Source organism: Patiria miniata, unplaced genomic scaffold, assembly GCF_015706575.1.
Source record: "Patiria miniata isolate m_02_andy unplaced genomic scaffold, ASM1570657v1 HiC_scaffold_14, whole genome shotgun sequence".
NCBI lineage: Eukaryota > Metazoa > Echinodermata > Asteroidea > Valvatida > Asterinidae > Patiria > Patiria miniata.
In genome coordinates this window covers 2441844-2455838 of record NW_024037052.1, presented here as the reverse complement: position 1 = coordinate 2455838, position 13995 = coordinate 2441844, and the positions used below count along the sequence as shown (strand labels likewise).

General features: G+C 41.9%; 1 long non-coding RNA gene across 1 annotated transcript; it reads left to right on the top strand.

Annotated features, from left to right (window-relative positions):
- Positions 1 to 6069: 6069 nt before the first annotated feature.
- Positions 6070 to 13062, top strand: LOC119721876. The gene is made up of 3 exons (XR_005270330.1): positions 6070 to 6311; positions 11731 to 11829; positions 13003 to 13062. It is a non-coding gene; the product is annotated as an uncharacterized LOC119721876 (long non-coding RNA).
- Positions 13063 to 13995: the final 933 nt, after the last annotated feature.

Genomic DNA, 13995 nt, shown 5'->3' with positions numbered 1-13995 from the left:
GCGACCCGAAATATATGGCGATCACCGCGTGATGTACCGTGGGCACGCACGGCGCGCTGAATCGCAAGGCACAAACCGCTCAGGAAAATCGTGATTTCTACACCAAGAATCTGTTCAAAATTGCAATAAAAAAACGTTGTTGACTCTAATTTAATCAAAACAAAACAGGGGCCCTACACTACACGATCGCCCAAATATACAATATACATTAATAAATGGATACAAAGTTCAATGAAAAATAAGACCGCCTGAATAAAACTAAGGATAATCATGACTGTAAAATCCTTCCAATAGGTCGAAGGGATAAACACATGTGTAGATGATTGATTTATTATTCAAATCCAAGATGGCGTTTCCCGCGATGTGGAGTGACGTATTCGTCCAGGTAGTTTGTCAAAGACCAACTAAAACATCAACAAAAGCATATAATTACGACAAAAACTTACCGGCAAGAATATTAGCCATCATTACACCGGGTATAATGAAAGAGCAAGCTTATATTAATACCAAATTCAAGATAAAAATATTCCACGCAAACACGGAGAGATCTATGTCGGCGAAACTCGGGAACCGGTATCAGCAGGAAACGCTATGCAGCGTGAAATTGGGAAGGAAACAATGGAGCCAATTGCTTATTTATTCAGAGTATCACCTGTCCCACGTGTGTAGTCAGACAATTGACATATCTTGTACTGTGCTACCCGATCACAATAGACAATTGTTGATGGAATGTAACTTTACATCTGCAAAAAGATTTCGCAAAAGGTAACAATGCGTGCCTGACGACACAAAACTAGGCATTCCAATGGGGGGGGGGAGGTATATAACTATTATCGGACTTATAAAACTCATCTGGCGCAGGCTCCGATAAGAAAAAAATGCTTAGAGAAGGGGGATTCATAATTATTTTAGGATAGGCTGGACACTTGGAATGGAAACAATAACGTAGTCGGGTGGTACGAAAAAAAACGTTTGGTCCAGGTTCCAATTTAAAAAAAAAATCTTAGAAGGGGAGGGTTAACTTATTGTTTGGTAGGCTGAATTCTGGGGACGAATATAATCACAAAGAAATACTCTGGATACTCTGATTAAAAACAATATCGCGGTCCAGCCGGGCGCGATTTTTTCCCCCAAACGACATCCGTATTTACATGTACATGTACATGGTATTTGTATGAGCGCCCTGTACGATACTTTAACGATACGCATGCAGGTATTACCATGAATTTCCAGAATTTGTCGAGCAGTGCAATAGCTCAGTTGGCGGAAAGGATCGTGCTTTTGTACCGCGAGGGATGTCCGCGGTATGGGTTTGGATCACCATTTTAACACGATTTTTTTTGTCTTTTCTAATCTGAGGCTTTGGAGGACGTTTCTAAAGGGAAATAAAGTCCGAATTTCATTTTTTTTCTTTTAATTTTAATTTTTTTTCTCAAGTTTTAAGAGAAGCAAAGTCCAAAACGTCATGGCTTACACCCAATGCGGATGTCGTTTGGGGAAAAAAATTGCCGGCCGGGCAGGGGAGGGGATGTGGTTTGAACTCGAAAAGAAAACCAGAATTGTGTTTGTGGACGAATATTGCTGTTTCGGCTGTTTGAAATGACTCTGTGACATGTGATGACGACGCTTCAAATTTCATCGATAACACAGACATGATGTCACCATATACACCAAGTATAGGCCTACAACCGAATCGAACCTTTAGTTTTCTATATTATAGGCAGTGGCTGGTTTAGCTCCCCCGGACCCCCCCCCCCCAAAAAAATTGTCTAGTCCCTCCCCCCCCCAAAAAAAAAAATAGATTCCATAAACCAAAAACAAAATGCACTAGCAAAATGTAAAAATTTGACGTACATGGGAACAGTCTCCCCTAAATGAGAAAGGTGCATTTGTACACTTTTTGTTAATAGTGTGCCTGATTGTAGGATTTTATCAGCGCTCCCCATTGATAATAATGCACAAGCCCCCCCCCCCCCCCTCCCCCCAGTGGCGTAGCCAGGAATTTTTCTGTGGGGGGCGCTGGAACAATTCATGGGGGGGGGGCGTCATGTAGATCAATGATAATTTTTTTAAAAACTCAAAATCTCAGTGGGGGGGCAAATTTACCTTTTTAGGGGCGTGGCATCATTTAAAAAAAAAAGGGGTGGGACTTGTCGTGCCCGCAGTGAAAACGGTTGTTCCCATTTGTCACCAAAGCAGGAAACTTCACAAAGACATAATTGTATAGATTATAAGTGTTTTCCAGATTTTGAGCCACCGCAAAAGTACCTTTTTGGTGGCGTGGCAGCCATTTTAAAATAAGGGGGGGGGGGAATTATTATGCCCACCGTGGTAAAAATTGTGCCCATATTTCATGATCGAATAAAACGTCCCACAGACGTTTATGTTCATGAGAAAAAAAATTCCAGATGTGGAGCCGTCTCGAACACACCCTATTAGGGGCGTGGCAACCATATTAGGAAAGGGGGCGGGGTTTTCATTATGCCTACCATGAAAATATTGTTCCCACATTCACAGAGAAATAGAACTTTCCACAGACAATGACATTCATGAGAAAACAAATTCAAGATGTGGAGCCATCGTGAACACACCCTTTTAGGGGCGTGGCAGCCATATTGAAAAAAAGGGGCGTGGCTCTCATTATGCCTACCACCGGGAAAATGTGCCCACATCTCATAAACGAATGAAGCTAATTCCAACTGACATTTATATTCACGAGAAAAAAAATCAGACGTGGAGCCATTGCAAACACACCCTTTTAGGGGCGTGGCAGACATAGTAAAATTGGGGGGGGGTAGTCATGATGCCCCTATAAAAAGAAGTTGTGCCTACCTTTCATAAACGGATTAAACTCCACATGGACAATATATTCATGAAAATCTTTCTTTTTCCGAACATGAAGCCATCACAAACCTACCCTTTTAGAGGCGCGACATCCATTTTCAAAATGGGGGGGGGGGGGGGGTTACTCAATACGCCCGCCGTTGAAAATTTTGATCGCTTTTCATATGACAAAATCCACCTCAGATAGGTCTTCTAATGTGTTGGAGTATGGCCGCCTTATAGTTGGAAGTGACTGTTGGCAAGCCCTTTTTTCCTTACACTATGCATTCTTGCCTCATCTATATTAACCCAGTTACTGGTTCTGTCGTCTGTAGAATTATTGTTAACCTCTGAACTGCAGCAATTTCTGAATTGGGGTATAAACTGGGGTACCTCAATTAGTCTTGGAAAGACTAGTGTTACTTCTTCAAATACATCGTGTTTCCCATGCCTTTTTTTGTGACAGACCCAAAGGCATATGCAGACCTGTATAAAGTATAAAATGTTGTCATTGCTACTGATATTTGTAATGGATTTGGTTGGGGTAAAAAAATACACTCATCAGAGCTTGGTATACCATTTCTAAGAAAACGGAAGGGTTGTATGGTGGGGGTACACCGATTCATTGAATGTGAAGTCATAGTGGACGTGACCACAAAGATCACAAAGAATCACAAAGAAATACTCTGGATACTCTGATTAGAAACAATATCGCGGTCCAGCCGGGCGCGAATTTTTTTCCCAAACGACATCCGCATTTACATGTATATGTGCATGTACATGGCGGTTGTATGAGCGCCCTGTACGATACTTAAACGATACGCACGCAGGTACTACCATGAATTTCCGGAATTTGTCGAGCAGTGCAATTAGTCAGGCAGCCTAGTGAATGGATGTGGACATTCCGGACAAAAGCGCCACATTTTCCAAACATGCTCCTCAATGCCTAAGCTTTCAATTTTTGACAGGAACCAACTTATCCAATGACATTATGGTGGCCATCTTGGATTTTAAAGATGGCGGCCATTAAAAACCAATATCTACCAATATCTCATATTCTATGCCACTTAGGATTAAAGTTTTGGTGTCTAAACATACCTTTTCAGAGTCAATGAATGCAACTGTACCATTTGGGATAGTGTCAAATGGTCAGTTTGTCCAAATACAGAATTGTGGCCATCTTGTATCATGGCCGCCATTCAAAACCTAAATCTCCGAATACGTGTATTACATCTTTAAGCCACTAAGGATCTAAATTTTGGTGTCTAAACATATATTTTCAGGGTCATGGAACGCAACTAAACAATTTGGATTAGTACTACATTTATTTTGGATTGTGTCAAATGGTCAGTTTGTCCAGATACTTAATACGGCGGCCATATGGTTTGCCGTAAAAGTATCAACACTGGCCCGATTTAGGCTATAATGTACCTTTTTGCCATTATGGTTGGACTTGAAAGGGCCGGCACCGGTACCATTCAGGTTGTGTACCGTCTTGCCATTATGGTTTCCGATAAAGGGACCAACACTGGCCCGATTCATGCCTTTTACCGTCTTTTCATCATGGTTTATCGTAAGAGGACCTGCAATGGCCCGGTTAAGGCTGTGCGCCGTCTTGCTGTTATTTTTTGCCTGAACAGTGTTACCATTACCGTTTGCCAATTAATAGGGCGAGCACTGGACCGATTCCGACTCTGTGGTGTCTGTACCGTCAACACACGGAACCGTTTTGGCGCAATCAAGCTAGCATTAGTCCGCTTCTGGTCTTGTATCGTTTAAACTGTATGGTACTGCCACAACAAACCCGTAATTAGCCGGTATCGGCCCAATACCGTCCTGTTTACTGGGTCAATGCCATCTTTGAACCTAGGCAGGTATAAATCTCTGGCACTACAGGATCAAGGGCGGATCCAGAACATAATTTTGGGGGGGGCCAAAAAAAAAATTGGTCCCCCAAAAAAGTGGGTCTAAAAAATTACGGCGTGGGGTTCGGGGCCCGCTAGGGCCCCGAAAAATTTTTGGATTCTAGATGCTCTGTGGTGCGATCTGAGGCAATTTCTGACCACTTTAACCTTTTGTTTTTGAGGAAAAGATGGTGGTGTACTCATTGCCTGCCTTTATTGCGATGTGACATTAAAAAAAAAAAAAAATTGGTTTCGTTTTGGGGGGGGGCCATGGCCCCCTTTGGCCCCCCCCCTGGATCCGCCCTTGTACAGGATGTGATACAACTCTGCCTCTCCACAACTACATGCAGCTGAACCACTTTTGTAGCTCCATTTGATAAAGGCGGGTCTGTGATCAGCTAGTCCTGGTTCTCAAGTGGCTGATAGTTTTCCATTGAACCCATGTCGATGTAGAACCTGTTGAGAGGTTTTCCGACGTTGTTATGGTACAACCATGACAACCGGTGGGCGTTTGCTCCCAGTCGTTGCTTCCAGTATTGGAGTCTTGCCACCTCCCTAGCTGTTGTGAAGGAGCGGACATGGCTGAGGAAGCTTTTCTTGACTTCAGCCTTTTGTGCCGAAGCTTGCCGTCCCTGGAGGAGGCGAAACTCGTCATTTATCAATATTCGGACATCTTAGCTCGGCTGGCAACTTCCCTTTGGAAAACCGAAGAGGAAATGCCAGCAAGGAGGTGCAAATTACTTGTGTTCGTGGGTTTCAAGCATCCAGTGATCAAACTGCATGTTATTTAAGGCTGGGTCAGGTTTCATGATATGGGCTGATCTCTCCCAGACGGAGCACGCATACTCTGCTGAAGAATGGCACTGAGCCAAAACGGTTCATCTTAGGGTGTGTGGTTTGGCTCCCCTTTCGGAGGTTGCACACTCTCGGAAAAAATGGTCTGGATAACATTGTTAACTTATTTCTTATGATGGGACTGCGGTTTGGCCGAAGTCAATTGAGCGTGATCGGCTGACTGATAAGGTTTACGTACAAAACCCCGAGCCACATTTTGCGAGAGTGTGTCCGTAATGTTGCAATATCACTAAATGTAATGGGGCACGTGTTGAAAGTGGCCATCGGATTGAGGTGTTCACCAAAAGATTTCACACCATGGACCAAAATGTTAAGAAAACAAAAATTAGCAATAACCTTTAATTTATTTGGTAGATGCCCCTTTAAGTTAGCAAAACACAGTCTCCTAGCTCAATTGATTAAATTGCGCCCTCCATTGTTAGTCTGATCACAGAAGCTAAACACTACCTTCACTGGTATGATGTCCCAACATGTACTGTTATATGATAATTCGTTGGTGGTCAGACCAGACACTGACGTGACCCACATAAATATACACCGCGGGAGTAGACTGACCTTGAGAAAGTGGGTTGGGAAGTTTGTTTTCGAGGTGAACTGTCTGTACGGAATGTGGTGACTGACGGGTTGACGGATTCTTGCAGTTGTACTGTGTAAGGGAATTCCTACATTGTCAGAATGCCTGGAATTGACTTTCTCCGGCTTCAAGATGCAAAAGAAAATTCGCCACAGGTTCGTTCGATAAAATATAACTTGCTTGGCATGGGCATGGCAGTCAAGAGTCTAGCCCCACTAGTGTGGCCGTCGGTATGCTGCGCTGAACCTTTGGCCACACACCGTGGTACCGCGCGCTACTGAGGACGAAGTTTTTCATAAAATTCAGGGCAGTTTCTTACATTTTCAGTTTCTTACTTTCTTATGGTTGTATTCTATGATGTCTCCTATCACTTCTGGGATGCTTAGCATGTGCTTAGGTCTAATGATGTTCCATTTTCCGAGATATTCTTCAATCTTTCTGGAGTCCATATGCACTCGTGAAACGTCTGGTGATGGCAGCCATTTTGAATGGGACAAGAGATGACCTCAAGCTGTGACGTCGCGTGTATGCAAATTGCTTGTCGAGCGCGCGAGGGCGCGAGTTGCAAATGCGACGGCTGTTTCCTGTACCATGCATTTATCGTCAGGGGGCCACGTGCACCGATCTCTATTCAGGATCTACGGCACAGGAAACAGCCGTCGCATTTGCAACTCGCGCCCTCGCGCGCTCGACAAGCAATTTGCATAAACGCGACGTCACAGCTTGAGGTCATCTCTTGTCACATTCAAAATGGCTGCCACCACCAGACGTTTCACGAGTGCATTATGGGCTCCAGAAAGATTGAAGAATATCTCGGAAAATGGAACATCATTAGATCTAAGCACATGCTAAGCATCCCAGAAGTGATAGGAGACATCATAGAATACAACCATAAGAAAGTAAGAAACTGAAAATGTAAGAAACTGCCCTGAATTTTATGAAAAACTTCGTCCTCAGTAGCGCGCGGTACCACGGTGTGTGGCCAAAGGTTCAGCGCAGCATACCGACGGCCACACTAGTGGGGCTATCAAGAGTCAATCTAGTCATGCTAGTCCGAGTTAGCCCCAAATGCAAATGTGGCCAGTTTAGTGGACTGCCTCCGTAAACATAGGCCACACAGCCGCCATCTTTGAACCTACTCGGCGAAGTTTTCAAAGTGATTTCCACATTGCGACTTCAGACCCAGTTCATTTATGCTTTAAAAATAGGTAGTGGATATTTTGCCGGAGGTAATGACGGCAAACTAACGATTACTAAAGGTTTGCCGGCGGCAATCCATATCAACAGAGGGCGCTAGCTGTACTCTTTAAAATAGGGCTGAATTATAAGATGTATTAAATTCCCACCAAAAGTTGTGTAGCACGTTTGGTGTAATGGTTAAGCAAAGGCTCTAGTAAGTGGGATGACTCGCGTTCGATTCCGACCGCACCACATTTTAAATTTTTTTTTCTCATCCCCAAATAAATAAGAATATTCTTCTTTTATTATTTTAACATGTCTCAAACATTTTTTGCAGAGTATTACATTTTCTTTTTCAGATTTGTGGCTCTGGAGGATTTTTTTTAAAAGGGAAATAAAGTCCGAAATTATAAAATGGTCTGAATCCCATCTTGTGAATACGAGGTAACAACGAATTTTGGCATGGAGCCAGACTAAAACTTTTCACCGGAAAATGTTTAAGTAAAAAAAAACAGTAACTGCGCATGTTCAGTGCATATCCGGCAAACTAACGTTTACTAAAGGTTTGCCGTCTCCGGCAAAATATACACTGCCTTAAAAATACACTCACCCTCTTAATAACAAAATTTGAACCTGCTTCCAGTGTCAGTTGCCCAGCTGCTGCGTAATTTACGATATTTTCTGGAGCCTTCTTGGCAACTTGTCGGTCCAACTGAACAATGGGATACGAACCAATATGCAGGGATCGTTCACCTGTCAATCATGCGTGCACGAGGCACGCCGTAGTCTGGTTCTCAGACCAAAAGATTCTGACTATTCCTGATGAATCAATATAGACGTGAGCGTCGGGAATAATCGTGTGTGCATGATTGACAGCTCCACGAATTCAAGTGACATTTATTGGTTTAATAGTTTACATTGAGTGATGGAGATACTTTATAATAATTTTCCAAATTTAGGCTCTTTTTATTTTGACTTTTACGACATCAAAAGTACCGATGTCACTTTTCTTTTCCTAGTTCCGGATCGGTTCAATCAGTTCCAAATCGATCAAAACTTGCTTCGCGCCAAAAAAGAATCACGCGAGAAAATCACATTTTTTTCAGCCAGAACTTACCAAGCAAGCATATTTTCTGATAAAGTATTACTTCATTTTCCCAAAATAGTTCATTCAAGAGAATTCCACCAAATTTAACAAGGAGAAAAACGTAAATGATTTTGAAATGTTTGTCTGCAGTGCAATGGCATGACGGACCGAAAACATTTGACACAGCACATAGAATACGTCACACAAAATCCATTAATGCGCATGTAGTTGGGTCGTAAGGCATGTAAGGGACGAATAAGTACATGCGCTATCCGGAACTAGTCAAATGCATACGGTCATTTGTTGGCAAATTTTCAAAAATTAGAGACTCTACAACTTATCTTGAGATTTTATCGAAAAGATCTTCATGTATCAAGAAGCTTACATTTTCCTTTTCAAAATGCACTTCGTCAGAAAAAAAAACATTGGAGACTAATCCAAAAAAGGTAGGTTTTATTTGAAGCTACCCGGAACTAGGAAAAATCCGGAACTAGGAAAACGACTGTACGGAGTAACTTGGACCCAACTTATCGCCTTTTTAACATTCGGACATGGTCTGGCGATAGTGTAGACCCGTGAACGTGACGTAGTTTACAAGCCACGTTGTACAATTTTGTGCAATTTCGAACCAAGCGAAATTGGTTCAAAACAAAAACTGAACATTGCTCATGATTGGTCAATCTGACGCCGCCTATCGTATGCGCCACATGAAGCAGACGGGTAGCTCGGAGGGCTCCAATAATTTGGCACGCAAGTGACCCTGGGTACTTGTCCAGTTAACGTTAAAATCTAATTTCTACACGTTCGTATGGGTCTTCATTGACGGCAAATTTCATCGAAATGACACATCCTGAACACGCGGGAAGGCAAATTTGGATTTCTAGGCGAGTACTAAACATCCATACGAAATTATGCATGGCGGATCAATTTTGCCAGGTTCAAAATGACACAACAGCGTGGTGTTGTATACAACGCCACGTTCACGGGTCTGGCGATAGTGGGGTCCAAGCTAATCAGTATATATGCCGAGCAACACAATTCTGTCATTGACCCCAAAACCCAACATTGCCCAACAAAAACATCAGATTTCGCCTTCAAAACAGCCTCCAAATTACTAGACACGCCACCTGAGGTACAAGTAGACATCAATAATTAAGATGGTTGTACTGAAGTATACAATATTTCACCAGCTGCGTTGACGGGATTCTAACGTGTTTCTACCGTGATAGGTCAATTACTAATGTCACCCATGAACGTGGCTTGTAAACTACGCCACGCCCTGGCTGGTATCATTTCAAACCTTGCAAAATCGTCCCTTCATGACACAAACTGAACATTATTTTACCGTGTGATGAGCACTCGTTATGCATCGTTGCATTTGAACGAAATTTGACGTAAAATCTGGCCTAGTCCGAGTAACTTGGACCCAACTTATCACCTTTTTAACATTCGGACATGGTCTGGCGATAGTAAGGTCCAAGCTAAACCACATCAGTCGGTCGACACAGTTTTGTCTTTGACCCAAAACCCAACATTGCCCAACAAAAACATCAGATTTCACTCTCAAAATGGCCTACAAATTACTAGATATGCCACCTGAGGTACAAGTAGGCATCGATGAGTAGGATAGTTGTTCTGAAGTTTACTTACAATTCGGATAAAAAGTGAAATTTCCCGTTCAATTCCGAGAGTTTCCCTCGCGATCGTGAGTGCTCGTTAAATATCCAAGGAATTCCTAAGCAAAAACGGAAAGATTCCCATATCTGGCCATCACTTGTCACCCTGTGCCAGGGCTCGATTTACAAAAAAAAAGTGGCATGCACTGGTGCATGATGTAGACCAAAAAACCTACATGCAGCAAGAAAAACCCACATGCACCATAATTGACTTACACAATGTACATGTACACCCGTCTGCTTCTCTGAAGGCATTCTTTCTCTTTGATTTATCGAACTTTCTACAGACAGTACAACTACAAGTACAATACATGTACATAGCCTTTTTTACTCGATCATGCTCAAGGCAAGCCTAGACCCGTGAACGTGGCGTTGTATACAACGCCACGCTGTTGTGGCATTTCGAACATGGCGAAATTGATCCGCCATACATAATTTCGCACATATGTTGAGTACTCACATAGAAAGCTAAATTTGCCTTCCCGCGTGTTCAGGATGTGTCATTTCGACGAAATTTGCCGTCGATGAAGCAAAATTGTGCCGCAGCAGGATTCCAGTCAAACCAGTGAGTTTGGCGGTTTTGAGACATCATCTTTCATTGAAAAAAAAACCTTTTCACTTTGCCGACGCGCATGGCTACGGCGACGCGCGCGCATACCAGAAACCGGAGACTTTTTTTTTTGGCATAACGTGTTGAGTAAATCTGCTAGTGTGGCCTTTATTTACAGAGGTAGTCCAGTAAATAGGCCACATTTATGGGGCTACACTACGGTGTAAAAGTTAAATCTTAAGTGACCCCTCAAAAATGGCCTCCCCAAATTGTTCTTTTTTCACCTCTATTATCCCATCCCAGATCCCGTAACATAGGGTACCTCATACCATTCAACAGTCATTCATGAAGCTACTGATCAACTTGAAATAGACCAAAAACAACTAAAATATGAAAAATGTTGATGATTTCTGGGGCTTGTCCATAAAAAACGTCCAGTTTCAATGGCTGTCGTCTATTTTGTGTGGTTAATTATGCAAATGCATGCATCACGTGATGACAATGGAACAATCTGTGTGCGTGATATATGTGGGTACCACACCGCTTTCAGGCGCCGCTAGTGGGTTCAATTTTTGTCTGGTGCGTTGTCGTGGAAAGGTTACTGCTTTCCACAACAACGCACCAGATGGAAATTGAACCCACTATGTAATGTGCTGGCTTAAGAACAGAAAAAATGCGGGACTGGTTCACAGTACAGCTATTTAAACACTTTGAAAATAATTTAGATTCATTGACTTTTTTCCTGACATTTCTGACATTCCTGAGCATAGTCATGGCGCTACCTTTGAATACCAAGCATGGAACAAGTTGGGACAGTCCTAGCTTAAGTTGGGACCATGGTCTAAACATCACTAAGGTGTTTAAATGAGTCCACTAAAGAAGGGTGGTGTTCTCGTTATATAGGAACGGGGCCCATTACTTCACAAAATTGACAAAATTATAAACAAAATGTTATTTTAAATTGCCTCTTTGTTAAAATGTTTGGACCGTGTGAGTGCACGAGGACTGGTCACCATCATTTTTTGTTTTTTGGAAGTGTAATATTTTTGGTTGTATCAATTTTTTTTTTTTTCAATATTTAGGCAAGGTCCATGCTTGGACTTTTTGAAGAAGACACCAGCCTTTTTACTGGTTATGTGAATGGTTTGCTGGCTGCTTGCAGGAGGGTGGTAGACTGTGAGGTAATGTAGCAAATCTCCCAACCACTTAGTCTTCAAATTTCAGCTTTCTTACTTACTAGTAAGTTGCGTTGAAGAAAATAAGTAGGAAGAAAATAACTTATGTTTTTAAGTGCAGTGAAAAGGATTACGTACATGTACATCTTTTTGGAAAACAGTGCATGACATTTGATAGAAACTGTAATTTAAGATCTAGAAGGTATAGTCTATCATTTGTAATTTGTGCATTTTGTTCGTTTGAAGTCAACAAAAGTGCTCAAAATCTAAAGAAGGGTGCTGGACAATTAACCTGATGAAGTTTCAGCTCAGCTTCAGCTTGTACTCCAAGAAAAACAACATTCTAGGATCTCAATTTCAAATCAAAAGTTGCTGAATCATGTTTTGAATTGGGCCTGAATTCAGCATCCGAGACACGTTCTCACTGAGCTGATTGCAGCTACGCGATGTCGCGCACTAATCCGACGAATTATAGCAACCGCGCACGTGTGTGTCGTGCCAATGCTTGCGCACGCTTTGCTGAATAAAAAAACAAAACTACTAACGGAAATTTCCAACAGTGCGTCTTAAGACACACCGTTGGAAAGGCCTTCTTTCGTTGATTACTTCAAAATGACAGCTTGCCAGAAAGGATAATTTCACAGGGAGTTTAGTCCCCTTACTATCTTTCAACCAAGTATGTTTCCAACAATAATTACGTCAGTTACTTTCTGGATAGCTGCAAATGATGGACTATAGCTTTAACCCTAACTCCCTGGCATCTTTTATTAGGAACTGGACCATGTCCATCAAAATCCATCCATCACTGTGCTTCCAATACAAAGTGTACATGACATAACAGAATCCACCACTGATGCACTTGACATCGTGGACTTGCTACACATGGCTTTTATCACAATAGCAGTACAGGAAGCCAGGCAGAATCAATCGGATACCCCCAGCACTGCTTCAGGCTATTAGGCCCAAGTCCATCATACTCCATCAATATTTAGTCACATCAGGCCTCCTGGACCAAGTTCCCCAAACTCCACCAAAATTGGGGGGTGGATTTTGATCTAAATACATAAAAACATCATCAGGCAAAAATGTCAAGGCTGATCAGAAGCATATGGTAGAGTAATTAGGAAGGAAACGATACATGTAGTTGTTTTAGTTTCATACTTGTTGGTTTTTCCCCAGACTGCATTATCAGTTGCTATCCAGACACTATCACAGAAGCTTCAAGAATATGAAACATTGGTGAGTAGAAGACAAAAATTGAATGATGGTGTTGTGCAGCAAACACTGTGATAAACCACTGGCACAATCTGAGTACATTAAGCCTTGTCTGAGGTAATGGTGTCCAGCCAATCATTATGAAATCATTCAAAATCACCCAAAGCCAGTACACTGAAAGAAAAGCATCCATGCAATATTTAGAATTGACGGTACAGATTGTATCTACCGTAATTTTCGGAATATAAGCCGCGGCTTATACGTTGAATTTGCCCATGAAAATGTTTACTGCGGCTTATACACAGGGCGGCTTATACGCCGAGACTTGAAGAATAAAAATGACATTTACATGTGTATTCAATGTACTGGTACAAGAAGAGATGTGTTGCTGAAATAATTATCAATTAAGAAAGTCATTAACAAACCGAAAGCACGTCCCACAAAAAGGTACCGAGCGGTAAAAAGTACGGCTAGTGAAAGCTGTCCCTTGGACATCGACAACCGGCCGCACGTGATGCTGCATATGCTGCATGCATCATGCTGCATGGATTCCCCATGGACCACACCATTTGTGGTAATAAAGGAATGTACTTTCTTGGGAACAATAATTACCAATATTTCCCCTGTTTAAAAAAAGAAAAAAGACAACTCATACTTTTTATGGAGTTTAAAACATATCTTTATTTGATAATCAGTTGTTCAACGTCACAATATAATTTTTTTTCTTGAAATGTATTCAAGAAACGATGTAAAACTCAAAACAGGGGTGAAATCACCCCTTACGAAATTAATGGATTCGTCCATAAAAATCTCAGCATCGTGTTGACTGTTTTCGAAGAAAGTTACGATCCAAACTTGAATGTTTGACGTTACTACTCGTTAGTAATCACAACAATTTGATAAGTTTTGCTGTAAAAACGGACTTGTTTATCCTTTAGGACAAAACAACTCAGTGTC